Here is an 18,113-nt window from a genome sequence, read left to right on the forward strand (position 1 = left end):
GATAAAAGGTGGGAATCAAGATGGTAAGCTGGAGTGGCCCCCTCCACCAGCCTCACCCCTTCCCTAAATACACCCATGTCCTCTTGGCCATAGAACAGAGTTAAAAACACAAAAAACAAGACCAACAATCTGGGCCCGGTTGCCATGGTAACCATCACGGTTCTGGATCACTAGAGTCACCAACCAGGAATGAATCTGGAAGGTGTATTGTCACCATATGGGAGAACAGGCCTTATTTCCCATGCGGAAGGGTTCCTGTCGTTCCCAGTCCCTGATCAGGACCTGCCCCAGGCCACCAGCAAGAACAGGCAGGCAAGGGCGTGCGGCGATCACACTCGGGGCTGTGGCGATCTGGCTGGCTGGGGGATCTGTGGTGGCCGGGACAGGTCACCTCGGCTTCATGGATTTGCTATTGCTTCTTTGTGGAGATGACAGGCCTGGGTTCAAAGATCAGAGGGCAACCAGGTAGTGCCTCCTTCCTCCCTCCCTCTCACGGGCACTAGGACCCCGAGCAGGTCTGTCTGGAGAACCCACTGTTTTCCTTTTGGAGACCTGGGCTGTGATTACCCATGGGGACTGGCATTCCAGCTGTCTTGAATAAAACCCCCAGCTCTTTCAAATCTCCAGTTAAAGCCTGAGCCCCAATAAAAGTTGCCAGGCTGGGTTTGGGACAGGGGACCCACACCTTCTGCACAGTCCTGGGAGGCTGTAATGAGGTCTTGCCAGGAGGCCCAGCCCCTGGGCTGGGGCCTGTCACTGAACCCCCTGCTCTGAGGACACATGAAAGTGAGGTGTGTGTGTGTGTGTGTGTGTGTGTGTGTGTGTGTGTGTGTGTGTGTGTTAGCTGAGACCCACAGCCTCTGAACAGCAGAGACCAGGAGCCAGCCACGCAGCCACAGGAGCCAGCAAAGGGTGTCTTTGCCGGTCCATTCACAGGAGACCAAATTCCTCACCAGGAGGAACGGAGATGCAGGCGTTACGGGGAAGCTCTATGTTAAAGGCTTTAGTAGAAAAGATAAAAGAGTTAAAGAATTAGGAGCCACTGCCTTCTGGCAGCTTCCTCCAAACGTGTGTCAGTTAGACAAAATTCCTTACGCGTGGTGGGGATAGACAGCTATTTGGGAAAGAAATGAAGGAATGGAGTATGGCTTTCTTTATCAATGCACTTCCAGAACTGATGGTCTGATTGATTCTCTAATCTATCCTGTAGTGGGCAAAGCAGGCAGCTGGCCACAGAATGGGCAGGAAGATTCAGAACACTTCCCCAGAACTGCCCTTTCTCTGCTCCCAAGGTCCCGTGTTGCAGAATCTTTAGAGTGGGGCTTGGAACTCCCAGACCTAACAGGGGCCAGAGGGCGTTAGAGGAGCGAAGTGGACAGGGACAGGGGGTAGAGGGGACTCTGGTGATCGGGAGAGCCCCTGTCCCCTCTGAAGGGGACAGCGACTGCCCACGTCCACTGACTGTTGCTGGGCAGGATCTTAGGTCAGTGTTGCCAGATCGATCATCTGGCTTTTTAAGAGCTACCAGAACTCCGATTTAGTGTGAAATCTGCTACTTTTGAAAATATAGTTGACTAATTCAATTGTTTTAAAGCATCAGGTGGTCGAACAAATCCCCAGTTGGGAGCCACATCTGGACCTTAGGAGGTCAGTTAGTAAGCTTGGATTTAACACTTGGCCTCAGCCATTCATCACCTATTTGTGGGGGGACATGCTCAGCGTGGTTCTCGAAGGGTCAGTGGGCAAAGGCAGGGCACACCCAGCTCGCCAGGCAAGGAGGGCTGAAAAAGCGTGTTGCACCTGGGACACGAAAGGTAGGAGGGAGTGCTTTGTGTGTGTCTTGGGGTTGAGGACAGGTGGATGATGTGACACGAGCTGTTGGAGAGGAGTCAACTGGGGTGGTGGCATGTGTGTGTGGGGGGGGGGTGTCATTGCTTGCAAAGGAGCCATTTTACCAACCAGGTGAAGCGTGGATTGATTTGACTGCCCACCGCTAGAGCCTGTCCTACAACATGAAGCCAGATGGGGCTTCCCTAAGATCTGCTTCTGGAGCCAGACTGCCAGGGTTCAAATCCCGGCTGCCCCATTTATGAGCCTGAAACGACTTAATCCCCCTCGTGCCTCAGTTTCCATGCCTGTAAAATGGAGACAATCATCACACACTGGATTTGAGGACCAGGGAGCTGATTCATGTCGCAGGCAGGCGAGCACCCCACCAACGTTCCCTCTTTCTGTTATGACCCCTCCTTTCCCTGTTACCTAGACAGCCAGACACGTCCATCTGTGATGTCTGCTACCGGCCCTGGGAAACCACGGCCTGGGAGCCAGGGGTTTAAAAGCTCTTTTCCAGAGCTGAAGATTCTGATTTCTTAGCTGTGCAGAGAGGAAATAAAGCCCTGCTCTTCTAAATGGACTGGGAGGAGTATGAAATTACGACTAAGTCGGTTTGGAGCTTTTGTGCAGGGCTTTCACGAAGGAGCAACCATTAATCATGCACAATTACTCCGACCTTGGGTGAACTGCAGTCTCTTGAACATGGACGATTTCACTCCCCGGGGGTCTGGAGATGCAGAGTCTGCTCGCCGTCCAAGTGCAGGGAACGAGGTCCGTGGCCTCAGGTCCAGTGCATCCGTGTCTCAGCCTTGGACTCTCCCCCTCTTTCCAGGGTCTGCTTTACAGACCCAAATACCCTCCCAGAAGGAGCGGGCAAGAGCAGGTGCGGGAGAATCAGGTGAAATCGGTCTTTGCCCAAAGTGTGTGGCTTTGGACAGGTGGTTTATCCTCTCCTGTTGCCTCAGTGTTTCCATCTTCAAGTTGGGGTGAATAACGTCTGTCCCATCAGTCTGTTGTGTGGACGGATAGATGCTAAGGGTGGCGCCGATGTGACTATCCTATTGGGCAAGAGGACTCCACAGGGTCAGGGCGCTGACATCACTTGCACATGGTGGGGCTCCTGGCTGCTTCCCCCAGGGTCTGACACACAACCAGAGCTCAAATGATCGCTGCTCTTGTCCCTGCCCAAGGCTTGGCCGCCCTTGGCAGCCCGCCCTACCCAGGAACTGGGGCAGAAGCCTCCAGACTGCATCAGGATAGAGGGTGGGAGTTTGATTGATGGATTTCCTTCCTTCTTCCTCCTTCCAACCTCCCTCCCTCTCTGCCTCCATCTCTCTCCTCCTCCCTTCCTCCCCACTCTTGATGAGCACCCGCTTCAAGCCAGGCATTGCACCTGAACATGGTGTAACACGAGAGTGTGTCTTGTCATGCCAGACCACAGCGTGACGTACACACTAGGCATTTATATGCTGTCTGTCTCTTCTCTCGTGGGAATCATCACCCAAATGATTAAGCCACCAAAAGTCCTTCATGTTTCAACTCTTATTTATTTATTTTTTTACTTTTTAAAAAGATTTATTTATTTGCGAGAGAGAGAGAGCGAGGACACATGAGCAGGGGGAGGGGCAGAAGGAGAGGGAGAGAATCCTCAAGCAGACTCTGCACTGAGCACAGACAGAGCCCGTGGTGGGCTCGATCCCACGACCCCGAGAGCATGACCCGAGCCAAACTCAAAAGTCAGACGCTCAACCAATTGAGCTACCCAGGCGCCCCTCAACTCTTATTTTTCACAAGGTAAAATGAAGCATCTTCCCCTGCTAAAGCATACATTGGAAAACTGGACCATGTAGAAAAGCCCTGAAAAGAATATAATAACCATTAATGCCACTGCCACTAAATGAAGCCACCATTCACATCTTGCTGAGTTCCCTTCCAGTCTCTTCCTACGCATAGCCTTATATTTATTTTGTGTAGTTGAACTCGTACTGGGTATAAGTTCATGTACTATGTTTTTATAACAAATATATTTTCCATTAAATATTCATGTCTTCATTCATTCAATCAACAGATATTTTTGAAGCATGTACTACGTGCCCAGTGGTTGTTTTAGGGGCCAGGGACACAACAGTGAACAACGTGAGCCAAAACGCCTGCCCTCTCAGATCTTACATTCTAGTTCAGGGAAATAGTATGCAAAACAAACACATAAATTATGGATATTTGAGATGGTAGTAAATACCACACACACAAAAAAATAAAGCTGGTAAAATGTGTGTGTGGGTGTGTTTGTGTGTGTGTGTGTTGTTTCAGTTTTAAATAGGATGGTTGGGGAAGGCTTTACTGAGAAAATAACATGTGGGCCAAGAACTGAAGGAGGTGAGCAAAATAAACATCCATGCAGAGGGAACCACAAGTGCAAAGGTCCTGGGGCAGGTACATTTGAAGACATATGTGGATACATTTGAAGAACCTGTGGGAGCCTTGTGGCAGAAAGAGAATGAACGAGAGGATGCTGTTGGTGCCCTACCAGATCCCCTGGCATCCCTTTTGCCAGTTAAATATGCCCATCTCCCAGCTATTGTCTGTATTACTGTGAATGGCTCATAATTTCCGTCCTTCAGAGAATCGCTTTTACATAACTGGAACCACCTTACCTGAAGGTGTCTGAGAGTTTATGTTCCTTTATAGAGTTATGTCCTGAGAGCCAGTGACTGCCTTGTCCTAGGGTATGAAAGCTAAGCCTCCTTGTTCTTGAGATGGAATAATTCTGCAATGCATTTAACACTTTAGAGCCGCCTGTGAGATCAGGCTGAAGCTTGGCTTCACCTGAAACCACATTCTTTTTTTTTTTTTTTTAAAGATTTTATTTATTCATTTGACAGAGATAGAGACAGCCAGCGAGAGAGGGAACACAAGCAGGGGGAGTGGGAGAGGAAGAAGCAGGCTTCCAGCAGAGGAGCCTGATGCAGTGCTCGATCCCAGATCGCTGGGATCACGCCCTGAACTGAAGGCAGATGCTTAACGACTGAGCCACCCAGGCACCCCTGAAACCACATTCTTGTTTGGCTTCCTATACTTCCCTGTCTTACTTCTCTCAGCCTGGTAGAGGTTTCTCTGGAGAGCACTCTTGATAAATTACTTGTACCTGAATCCTTGTCTCAGGCTCTGCTTCTGTGGAATCTGAGCTGACCTAAGACAGGGCCATCTCTTCCTGTGTATACTCAACCAGTATGAGTCTACGTGTTCACATGATGGTGACATGCTACCTTTTTGGTTCGTTATCCTATGTACTTGCCTTGATACCAGTGTGCTCTGATATAACATTGACACTTGCAGCTGATTTCCAACTTCATATGGTGCCTGGCACTCTAACGATGCCCTTCCTAAATGCAGAGAGTACACATTGAAGCATTAGACAGCGTGTATTTGAACCCTGGCTTCTCTACATTGCTAACTCTACCCTAAGCACTTCCATAAACTCTTTGAGCCTCACTTTTTCTAGCTGTGAAATGGGGGCAAAAGTAAAGCATATCCCAAGTCAGCTATATGAAAAGCTTTCATATGTAAACTTCACAACTGTGAACAGCTATTATTTGCCATAAATATGGCAGTTGGAGATCATAATTGAACAGTATCGATCTGCATTTGTATAAACACCCAAGACATGGTCCCACATGGGTTCTTTTGCCCTTTTAGCTTAATCCGTGAAGAATCTCTTTCCAATTCATGAGTTTTGCCAGAAAGTCAGGTTTGGGGTAACTCAGCCATCTTTATTCAATGGTTTCAGGTACAAGATTACCACCAGGTGGTAGTGTGGTCATATGTCCTAAGCAAGGCAATTTGTCCCCCATCTTCCAAAGCTACTATAAAAGTTTTGTGATACATCCCATGCCATACACTCTGCTCTCTGTAAAAACATAGTGAAGTCATGTAGAATTCTCCAATGAAAATTATATACTTGCCAAGATATTTTTTTAATGTACTTGTAGAGTGACTTAGAAAAACTGTTGGAACAACTGCACTCAGATTCTCCTGCAGCAAAAGCAATAAACATCTCAACCAGGTGATAAATTGTGGAATAAAAAAATTGAAAAGGTGTTTCCCTGGATGAATGTTGAGGAAGGTTTAGTGTAGAAAATGCATGGAATCCAGAGTGTTGTGTCCTTACTGAAGCAGGGATGTGTCACTTGTCATTCTTAAAATTCCATTCCATGTAGAATCCGGCCTATAGTAGGTGCTCAATAAACATTAATGGAATCAGTCTATCAATCAATCAACCCATGCATGCATGAGTGAATGATTAAGGACACTAATGGTGGAAAGAATTTTCTCTACAGCATGAGTATAAAGAAACTCATCTGAAATAGATATGTGTTTTAGCTCTTGGGGAAATTGGACTGGGTGGGACAAGCAATGTAAATGGGATTGAGGTACCCAAAGATCTATGAACTTCCTGTTATTTCCGAGCTCGTTGATGAAGGGAATTGTTTGGATAATTCTGCCAAATCTGTTAGGTCTTGTCAGGCCCCTGAATAAAATCGATCTCCACTCCACCATGGTGTTGAGGAATGGAGATCTTGAAGTCATGATTTCCTTTCCCCCAAGATATCAGTTTCCCTTGGCCAGTCCACACTGCCCACTCCATGACCCTTCCATTCAGTGATGTATCCATTCAGTGAGTTTGCTTAGGCAGATCCACAACTCTCTTAGTACATTTTTTAAAAAGATTTTATTTATTTGTCAGAGAGAGAGAGAGATTGTGCACGTGCACAAGTAGGGGGAGGGGCAGAGAGAGAAGCAGGCTCCTCACTGAGCAAGGAGCCCGATGCATGACTTGATCCCAGGACTCTGGGATCATGACCTGAGCTGAAGGCAGATGCTTAACTGACCGAGCCACCCCGGCGCCCCAACTCTCCTAATTCCTTATAGCAAGTCAGAGACCAGGCCAGGCCACATCACTAAAGTCTCTGGGATAACACAAGCAAGACCAACTGAAATGGCATGGAGGACAGATAGATAATCTGTCCCATCTTTGTTATGTTCATCTTGGCTTCAATCATCCTTAGGCTGTCTTTCTGCCTAATTTCTGGCTATTGGTAAAGCAGAAATCGACATTTTCCCACAATCTGGAGTACTCTCAAATACATCTAGGCTGGCTGGAGTTGAGATTCCAGGCCTAAGGAGAGGAACTTCTCTGTGTCAAGTTCGTATTAGCCAGGGATGCAAATACTGCCCATGGTAGGAAACCTGACTCTGGTGGCTTAAACCACCCATATCGCCAGAGGTCTGTTAGTAGGCCGTTGTTGGCATTGGCTCAATACAGCCAATAGGATTCTTTTGGGAGCTGCTGTGATTCTCTTGGGCTTTCCTCATGGCTAAGACACTAACTTCCTGCATTCCCGGAAGGGGAAGAAGAAAGAAGACACAAAAAATAAGACCCAGCTCCATCCAGGTAAGAGATGCCTGAAGACACCAGCTGCTATCTGCTAGGGACTTCCATGCCAGGCACTGTGCTAGGCACTTCCCATTTGCTAATTTAAAAAATCCTCACAATGACTTCTTGCAGTGACTGCTATTAAATCAGTCCCATCTTACAGATGCAGAAACCAAGGCTCAGCATTGTTGAAAGACTTGTCTGGCTAACAAGAGCCATATTTGGGATTTGAACTCAGGCAGTGCCACACACTTAGCTGCTCTGGGCATGTGCTTAGCTGGGTTCACTGCAGGTTGCCGTCCCTTCTACAAGGGGCAGTCAGAGATTGCTCTCTGTCTTAATCACGGACATGCCTGGGGTCCTTACACCCCGCCCCACTCTCAGGGTCTGCTGATGCTATTCTTCTGGGCCGGCAGTAAAATGACATTTATGGGGATTTTTCCCTTTGAAGTGAGAGTGTTTGCGCACTTCACTTTAAAGCAAGGGAAAAAACAAGAGCTCAAGCAGATAAATAACGGCAGCCTTGGAGAAAGGCCATGACGTCCACGGATGTACAGTTTCCATTTTGTCATAGAAGAGTCATCTTATGTGAAAAGATCTTTGTCTCCTTTCAAGTGGTTCTCTTGATTAACTCCTTTCCCCACTTCTCTTCCTTTTAATTATGAAGAAGCTGGCTAGTTGTTTTCTCCTTCTTTCCTTCCCACTTTCCTTCCTTCCTTCCTTCCTTCCTTCCTTTCTACCTTCCTTCCTTCTTTCCTTCCTTCCTTTCCTTCCCTTTCCTTTTCCAGCCCTCCTATTCAGTTATTTTTTCCTTCCTCTTTCCTGAATTTTCTTCGAAGTTGGAGGACGTTCTTTCCAATTCTCAGGTTACAATATTTATGCTAAAGATTTCAAATGAGATGGATTTTGGAATACTGGGGCTGCTACTTACTAGCTGTTTGACCTTGGGTGAGTGGCAACTTCTCTGAATTTCAGTTTCTTCCTCTATAAATTGGATATATTAATGTCTGTCTCCTGGATTCTTGAGGGGAGAGAATGAGTCACTGTAAATGCTGAATTTAATGAGAAAAGGGAGTGTGCTGTGTGAACCCTCTGTAGGTGAAGCTAAGAATGTCATTGATCCTCCCTAAGATTGTGATGTATTTACTTATATGTTATGAATATTTTATCCTATCCATTCATCTTTCATCAGTCCATCTTCCATCTATCCACCCATCATCCATCCACCCATCCACCCATCTACCCATCTATCCACCCATCATCCATCCATCCATCCACCCATCTACCCATCTATCCACCCATCATCCATCCACCCATCTACCCATCTATCCACCCATCATCCATCCACCCATCCACCCATCTACCCATCTATCCACCCATCATCCATCCATCCACCCATCTACCCACCCATCCATCCACCCATCTACCCATCTGTCCACCCATCATCCATCCATCCATCCACCCATCTACCCATCTATCCACCCATCATCCATCCATCCATTCCTCATCCATCCAACTGCCCAACATCCATCCATCCATCTACCCATCATCCATCCACACATCTACCTATCTATTCCTCATCCATCCATCCATTCATCTCCCATCCACACATTATCGATCCGTCCATCCATCCATCCATCCATCCATCCAGTAACTCCTGACCAGTTGGTGTTTATATTCAAGTGAAGGAACGAGACAATAAACAAAATATGTCACATGTTAAATGGGGGTAAGTGCTAAAGAGGAAATAAAAAAGAGAAGAAAGTGACATAAGAAATGTTCGGGTAGAAAAGAGGTGGCAATATTAAATAGGACCATCAGAGAAAACCTCCCTGAAAAAGGGACATTCGAGGAAAGACCTCAGGGAGCGAGGAATCTCTGAGGATATCTGACAGATGGGCATTCCAGTGCTGGTGACTATCCCAGGTGACAGCAGTGAAAGGGGTAAGTGATATATTTTGAACTCATAGCAGCTAGACAGACCATAGATGCATAAATAGGTGGATGAGTGGATGGATGAGTGACAGATGGGTCGAGGAAGGATGCATGGATGGCTAGGTGATCGATAGATGGATGACATGTTAAAAGGTAATATAGATGGTATTTTTTTTTCTTGGCCACGTTTCTTTGTTTACATTTCTAGTAATTTGAAAGTGCTTCAAACATAGTAGGTTCTCAAAAATGTTGAATGAGTGTGTGTGTGTGTGTGTGTGTGTGTGTGTGTGTGTGTAACACGTACTATCACACAATGCTGAAGGGAAGGACTTTTCCCAAGGGAAGTTTTATAATATGCATCAGTCTTTACAATATGTATCTGCTTGGGGATAACAGCACTAGTCTTTCAAATGTATCCTAGGGAATTTTCGTGGATACATCTAACAATTAGCTTTAAAGATATTTGTTCATCCATGCATTATTTATCATGGCAAAAAATCCAAAAGCCAACAAAAGAACTGGAAAATAACTGAAATGTCCAGCAAATGGGGAATGGTTAAATAAATTAAAGGACTCCACATGTAGGCATTAGTGCAATGCTGTAGGAGTCTACTGATGGACATAGAATGTTCTCATCAGATGAAAGAGCTCATAAATGTGTGGAAAGATACACAGAAGACAAGGCAACAAAATATTAACAGCAATTTATCTTGTGGAACACGTGCCATTTTAATCTATTTGCGTTGTTTTAAATTTTCCTACAAAAAATTTATGTAGGTTTTGTGATTTTCAAAGTAAAGTTTTCAAAAAGAAAGTTGAAATAATAGAATCACTTTTTAACGTGGCATCGGGTAAATGAGGGCCAGGCTAGATCTACCAAGCTTAGTAAAGTGATTGTAATAGACATTGAAGGCCAAAGGATTTGCATTTTACTAGCTTCCCATCCTACCTACTACAGTGTGTGTTCTTCCTGCTTATTCATATATGTGCCTTCAGAAGTTAATATGAAGTAGATAGTGAAAGTAATTTATGAAGTTCCCTCCCTCAGACACCTTTGGGGGCAGAGGGTAGGGGAGGAAGAGAAAACAGACTCTGCTTGTCTGACCATAAATAACTCAGGTTGGGGGTTTCCATGGATATAGTTCACCCCAAGGCCACATCAGTCTTCACTAGGCTGGTGCAGTATTCAAGAAGGCCCTGGAGCAATAAATGGTCCCTAGTGGAGTGGGGAGTGGAGATGGGGATGGTGTCAAGCAGGGATTGGCAAATGTATTCTCTAAAAGGCCAGACAGTAAATATTTTAGATTTTGCAGATCCTAAGTTCTCTGCCACAACAGCTCAGCTTTGTTACTGCAGTGAAAGCAGTCACAGACAATATACAAATAAATGGGTGTGGCTGAGTTTCAGTCAAACTTTACCTACAAACACTGAAATTTGAATTTCATATGATTTTCACATGCCACAAAACATTCTTCTGCTTTTTTTTCCCCCCAACCATTTAAAACGTAAAACCATTCTTACCCTGTGGACTATTTGAAAGTAGGTGGTGGACCGTACCAGATCCTAGGGCCATGGTTTGCTGACCTCTGGTGTAAAGAATAGAATGGAGATTTATACCATTGGAATTATTATTTTTAATGATGTGGAAATACTGATTTTTTTTACTTAAATAACTATATGCTTTTGATAACACAGAGTACCAGATGCCATGAGAATGTATATTTTTCTGATGCACGATATGTAATTTTAAAACTGGCTAGGATGTTGTGTCAGATCAATTGATAACTGCAATGTATAAAACATATGAAACTAATTCCAGGAAATACCTTATATTTATGTCCTTAGGTCTGAATTTCTGAGCTCTCTGTGTTTAGGGATGGAATTTGGTTTATTCAAGAAGTAGCAGGTTATATATCTTGATGGCTACATTAGCTCAATATTTCCTTCCCTTTCTAGAGCAGGTAAGCCTTACAGACTGTTTTAGTTTACAGCAATTACATTTGCTTATCGCTATGAAACAGAATTTCATTTGAAGCCAGTTATTAATGTCTAAAATGCACTTCCAGGAAATAATTTTGAACGTTTTATTTATTAAAAAGAACTCGATGTTTGTTCAAAGGCATTGATGTAATTTATGAAGTTCGATATTAGATATTTTATGAGGTATTATAAAAATGCCATTTTCCGAGACTCCCATTGCCTAATTGTACCGTGTTACGTTCAGTGTCAGAATAAGGTGCTACTTTGCATTTGGTTTTCATGCCACGCGTCGGTACGTTGATCAAAGATGCAAACAAACACACAGACACTTCTACCTTCTCCAACCACAAATTCTTCTGATTTGTGGATTTATTTTTTATGAAACATTTTCAAAGGTATACTGATGAAGCTACTTTAAACCTTTTAATGGCTCGCCTTTATGGGAAAAGAAGAAGACATTTGGGAATTTGGGAACCTATGAAAAATCTGGGACATATACCGCTGTACTAGAACCTGTCGGGACTCCAGCAAACCCCCTCAACTATTCCAGTACATTCTCTGGTGCCAACTTGAAGCATCCAAGATTCTCCACCTACCAAATCCCCTCAACTATTCCAGTACATTCTCTGGTGCCAACTTGAAACATCCAAGATTCTCCACCTCAGGACTTTGTTTTGGCCACAGTGAGGGGCAAGCTACCCATGCTGGAGTGTTCAATCCCCAGATGCAGCCTTCTGATGATGGGCGGATGTTGAAGAGGAAGGCCCCAGCTTCTTCACCCCTCACGGAGCACAACTCAAAAGTACGTTCTGTCTCCCGGAGCTCCCTTTAGGACTGGGCTCCCACTTGACCTTTGGGGAAGCTGTTCCGTAATGCAATGTATCAGTTATCCATTGCTGCATGACAAATGATCCCCAAACTCAGCGGCTTAAAGCAACAAATGCCTACTATTTCACTGTTTCTGTGGGGCAAGATTTCAGACGTGGCTTAGTTGGGTGGATCTGGAGATCCCTTGCAAGAGAGCTCAGATTCTCTTACAAGGGGTGCAGTCCAGTCATTGGCCGAGGCTGTGGTCATCTGAAGCTTGACTAGGGCTGGGGGGGCTGCTGCCAAGCTCACTCCCATGGCTGTTGGCAGGGCCTCAGCTGCTCACCACTCAGGCCTTTCTGTAGGACAGTGTAAGTGTCTCTTGACATGGTTGCCGGATCCCCTAGAGTGAGCATCGGAGAGAGACGGAGACCAAGCTAAGAGCGAAAATGCCTTTTAAGAATTAGCCTCAGAAGTTGCACGCCATCACTTCTGTTTGACTCTTTTCATTAGAAGCCAGCCACTCTATCCTGCCACACGCAGGGACGGGGGAGTTCAGCTTTGCTGTCTTACATTGATTTCTTTCCCTTTGCTCTCATTTCCCAGAATCACCTCCCAGCTAAACTGTCCTTATCTTGGGGTCTGCTTTGGGGAAACCTAACCAGAGACAGTGAACAGCACCACCGCCAATGATAGCAAGCACACTGATTGAATCCCTATTGTGTGTCGGGCACTGGATAAATCATTTTTTAAAAATGTATTTATTTTCACGATAATAAGGCATTTTAATCCTTATTTTATAAATCAAACAAAGATGAAGGACGTTGTTACTCAAAGCATTCTGCTAGCAAGTGTCAAAGCCTGGCCTTTATGCCATTATTCAACCAACCGCCAGTCCCTGTTCTGGGTCCAACACATAAAATAGTGAATGGCCGCCAATAAAATGCATTGTACAAATATTGTTCTTGCCCTCCAGGTACTTACAGTCTGAAGGACAAGGTGATAAATATGACATTACAAACTGCTACAAATACTCCTATGAAAGAAAAGGACTGAGTCTGTAAGACAGGCTACCTGGCAGATCTACTTTAGCTAGGAGGTCCGGGAGGGCCTCCTGGAGGTGGTGACTTTTATTCCGATGCCTGAGGATGGCAAGAAGCTGACCGTTGAAGAGTGGTGGGGGAAGCCTTCCAGGAAGAAGGAACCACATGTTCCCTTAAGCCCAGACTCTGCAGCCTCCCATCCAGCCCAACTGAGGACTACCAGGTCACAGGGGATGGATCCCCAGGAGAAGCTGACAGCCCACGGCAGCCTCCGAGGCTGACCGGCAATGGTCCTTCCCACGTCTCATCATACAACCTGTCCCTGGGGCCACGGTACATGTCCCCCAACCCCCAGTGACATCTTTGATGCAGAAGGGTAGAAGCTGAGTTGGAGGAGCGAAGAGCCGCTCCCCATCCATGGGAAGGCCTGAGAAAGCAGGTAGGAAGCACTGACTGTGTCCTGGTGTCCTTCTAGGCACTATCACAAAGGCACATCCTGGGTCGTCCTCGTAACTCCCCTCGAGGGAAGTTCCTATGTGCCTCTCTTTCCCAGGGGAAAAAAGAGCCTGTCAGGGAGCTTATGTGGCTTGACCAAGGTCACACGGGAGATAGAGGTTAACTGACTCTGAAGCACCTGCCATTTCTGCCATGTGGCCTGGTGCTCTTCCTAGAATATGACAGTGGTCCATAGAAACCGGCCATTTGTCTTCCCTTCCAGCCTGGGACATTCCGTCCCCTGTATTAGTCAGGGGAGACCAGGAGCTAAAGCAACAACAATTCCAGAATGTCTGCGGCTTGACTCAAAACAAATGTTTCTTGCTCATTTTGCTGAGGGTCCCGAGAGAGAGAGAAGTCTTGATAAGGGCCAGTAGGCTTGGAAGGGGCACACCTCACAGCTGCTCAGGTTCCTGCTCTGAAATTCAATCGCGTGCCTGCCCCCCTGGCTGCAAGGGACGCTGGGAAATGTGATCAAGTAGGGTGCCCGGCAGGAAGAGCCAAGTGGATTTAGGGAGAAGCCAGCCAGTCTCTGCTGCGTCTTCTAATCATCCCCCAAAGAGACAGCGATGATTGAACACAATCTTCTCTACCAAAGTGCTTTTCCACCATCTGCCTCATTGCAGTCGGAAAACATTCTGAGACTAGAACAGAAGCAAATTCCTAGGGTGCTGGTCATGGTCACTGTGGTAACTAACTTCAACCTCCCAGCAGCTCTCCTGGGGGCACTATTGTGATCTGCGGTGTAGAGACATGGAAAGGGAGGCACAGAGAGGTTCGTGCCCTCGCTCAGATCACACAGCTCGCTTGTGGAGGAGTGGGGATTCCAACCTGGCCACCTGGCTCCTACACCCTACTTGCCCCCACAACACGGTCCTCCCCCCGAAAGGCAGAGGATGCCGTCCTCACCATTTTGCAGACAAGGACACTGAAGTCCAGAGAGTTTCTGAATCACTTGCTCCTGGTCTGGCTCAGAGTTCAAATTTGAACCCAGGTCCTGTGTCCTTTCTAAGGCAAGACTGGAGGGAGACGCCCAGGACAGGCCTGACCTTGTTCTGATCCTCCTTTCGCAGATTGAATGTAACTGTGCTGTCCAGTGTGATAAAAATCTCGGAAGCCCGCTGGAGCTGCAGGAGGCTCTTCCCAGACCCCCCTCTTCCCTTTCCTAATGAGCCCAGAGACGCCGGCAGGACGGCGGGCGGCAGCCAATGGACAATTAGCGGAGAGGGCTGTCCCGCATGGGCTGGGCCCTGCATCAGGGCCCTAAGTGTCTGCTTATTAAATCACAGCTCGCCTGGAGCCGCGGCTGCCCCCCTCCTCCCGCCCCCGGGACGCCGGACACAGCCCTTGGCCAGGCGGCCCCTGGGATGCAACTCAGCTCAGCCCACAGCATCCGGGGAAAACACAGGCAGAGAAAGACAGGAAGACATTCCGGCCCAGCACAAAGGCCCGGCGTCAGCAGCAGGGCGGGCGGCACATTCCTCTACTCAACAACAAAGGGGATCACGAGCACCTCCTGTGTTGGGCAGCCGGTGGTGGAGCCTTTCGACTCTCTGAGCCTCAGTTTCTCTGTAGGGGATGGTTCCAGAATCTGACCCACCCGCATTAAACCAAATGGTGCACGTGAAGGCCTGAGCGTGTGCAGAGGGTCGGGGGCCCCCTCCAATGCCAACAGCTGCTGATTAAAATGCAGATTCCTGGGTCGACGGAATTGGGGGCTAGAGCCAAGGAATCTGCATTTATGGGTTCTACAGCTAGGCCAGACGCACAGAGAACTTGCTCTTGAACAAGAGTCTGCTTGTTTTGAGTCAGCACGCTTTTGCCCTAAAAGTCCAAAGAGTTGGTATTTTCAGCTTTGTGGGGCACTCTGCTGGTGCAGTGAGAAAGCAGCCATAGACAATCAATCTGCCATCCAACGGGCCAGGCTGCGTTCCAATAAAACTTTATTTCATATCATTTTCACATATCATGAATTATTTTTCTTTTTAACTTTCTCAGCCATTTAAAATATCAAAATCATTCTTAGTTCATGGGTCATCATAGGAAAATAGGCAGTGCGCCAGGTTTGGCCTGAGGGCCAGTTTGCCAATCCCCATTGCAGAAGAGCACTGCCGCTTACAAGTAGAATGCGAGCCACGTAGGTAATTCTAAGCTTTTTAGTGGCCGCAATAAAAAACAAAGTAAAGGGGCGCCTTGGGTGGCTCAGTTGGTTAAGCAGCTGCCTTCAGCTCAGGTCATGATCTCAGGGTCCTGGGATCGAGTTCCGCAGGGAACCTGTTTCTCCCTCTCCCTCTGCCTCCTCCCCTCTGCTCGTGTTCTGTCTCTGTCTCTCACTTTCTCTGTAAACGAAATAAGTAAAATCTTAAAAAAAAAAAAAAAAGCAGTAAAATACAAAAGCCAGATGAAATTATTCTTAATACTATATTTTATGTAACCCATAGTATATAATATCCTATGATTTTCATATATCATGAATATAAAAGTATTAATGAGAGATTTTACTTTTTTTTCCCCACCTAGTCTGGTGTGTATGTTACACTTACAACACATCTCGATCTGGACTAGCACATTCCAAGCACTCCATAGCCACGTGAGCTAGTGGCCCCCAGGCTGGGCCTCTCGGCTCTACATAGTGTGGTTTCTGTCTGCCGTCACATGAGACTGGGGTGCCCTGACCAGCCTCCCATTTCACAAACAGACAAACTGAAGCCCAAGGAGGGAAAGCGGCTTCTCTGAGATCACACGGCAAGTCAGTTTGCACGAAGTGTGTGCTGTGCTCTTTCAGAGGTCGGGGGCAGAGACAAAGAAAACCAACCTGAGATGCACCTGCTAGGAACTGGGGGCTGTGGGGGCTCCCAGCAGTTGCAGGAGGGCACATGCCGATGGGCCACACGTTACAGACGGGGACTGGGGCTCAGGGAGTTGGGCTTGCTCACCCAAAGTCATTCAGCTGGTTAAGTGGCAGGGGGTGGCTTTGAACCAGGGAGGGTCCATTGCCTGCAAGAACCCACCATGCTGTATTGCCTGCTTGGGGAAGGTGGGACATGGCAGCTAAAGTGAGCTTTTATCAAGCAACTACTATGTTCCAGACATAGTGTGCCGTCGTTATCCATGAGAAGGGTAGGAAGCCCAGCCCATGCCATGGGAGCCCAGCCCATGCCACGGGAGCCCTTCGTGCTCCTCCTCCGTGGTGCCTCCCCTCCCTTCCTGCCAGGTAGGTCCTGGCTCAGTCGAGCTCACTTCAGTGCTCTTCTGCCAATCCCTTGTGAGCTCAGTATCCACACTGACGGTGCCCCAGCATCACTGCTCAGTTCCTCGGCTTCCTCTGCTGCAGGGACATCATCCCCCATCCTGGAGGTGTCTGGAGAATAGCCCGGAGGGTGAGTTTGATGTGTTCACACAGCCAGGCTGTGGCGCCCAGTGACCCAGTCACACACTGATCTGGGTGCTGCCGTGAGGACCTTCTCTCGATGTGGTTAGCATCTCCAATCCACCGAATTTAAGTCAGGGAAATTACCCTCCATAATGTGGGTGGGCCTCGTCTAATCTGTTGAAGCGTCATAAGAGCAAAAACAGGTTTCTTTCTAGAGATGAAGAAATTCTGATTCAAGACTGTAGCTCCTGCCTGAGTTCCAGCCTGCCCCCTCGATCTCAACTTACCTATTTTGTTTAGTGTCTGTCTTTCCTATTAGATGGTGAAGTCCCATCTGGGTGGGGATGTGGTTTCATTCACAGCCTAGAGTAGAGCAGGCCCATCGGAGACACTCCACAAAAATCATCGAATGAACTAAGGGATGCATTAGCTCATTGAAACCTTGCATTTCCCTTCTGAGGTGGGCCCTATTATGAATCCCCATTTTATAGATCAGGAAGCTGAGGCTCGGGGGCATGAGAGCCATTTGTCCAAGTCTGCAGAGCAAGGAGGTGGCAGAGTGGGTTCACTGTGCTGTCAGCCTGCCGTGCCTGCTGTGGACGGTGGAAAGGCGTTGCCCACCCCAGCCCGGAGGAAGCAGCCGGCCACACCAAAGTGCAGCTGAGGTCACAGTCAAGTGTGACCTTGGCCAAGTACTTGCTTCACTAAGCAAGTAGTTCAGATTTCTCATCTGAACAATGGTGATCATTGCACCTAACTCACCAATTTCTAACTTTACTCAATCTGTGAAAACCAGCTGGCTTCCTCAAAGCCACATTCCAGACTCTGCTTTCCTGAAACTGTCTTCTCCTGGCCCCTTTGGGGTCATGAACAGCCTCACTCTGTGCCCTATGTAATACCCCATCTGCCTCTAGCTAAAAGGCCACGGGTGGGGAATGCCTGTTGTATCCCTGGTCACCTTGCCATCACCTGTCGCCTTGTGGAGGTCGCGGCCCGGGGGCCCCTCAGCTCCTCCATCATGTGGATTTGCCCTTCTTGCGGGCAGGCGCTCCCTACTGAGGGCCTTACTGATTGGGGATGTGGGTCTGGCTCTGCCACATACCTGTGGCTGTGTGACCGTGCACAGTCATGGCTCAGAGCCTCAGTTTGCCCATCTGTAAAGTGTGTGCGACACTGTGAGAACTGGAAACAGACATAAAGCATGGGTCGAGCC

Source organism: Ursus americanus, chromosome 30 (genome assembly GCF_024610735.1).
Source record: "Ursus americanus isolate L20-20 chromosome 30, mUrsAme1.1.p, whole genome shotgun sequence".
Classification (NCBI taxonomy): domain Eukaryota; kingdom Metazoa; phylum Chordata; class Mammalia; order Carnivora; family Ursidae; genus Ursus; species Ursus americanus.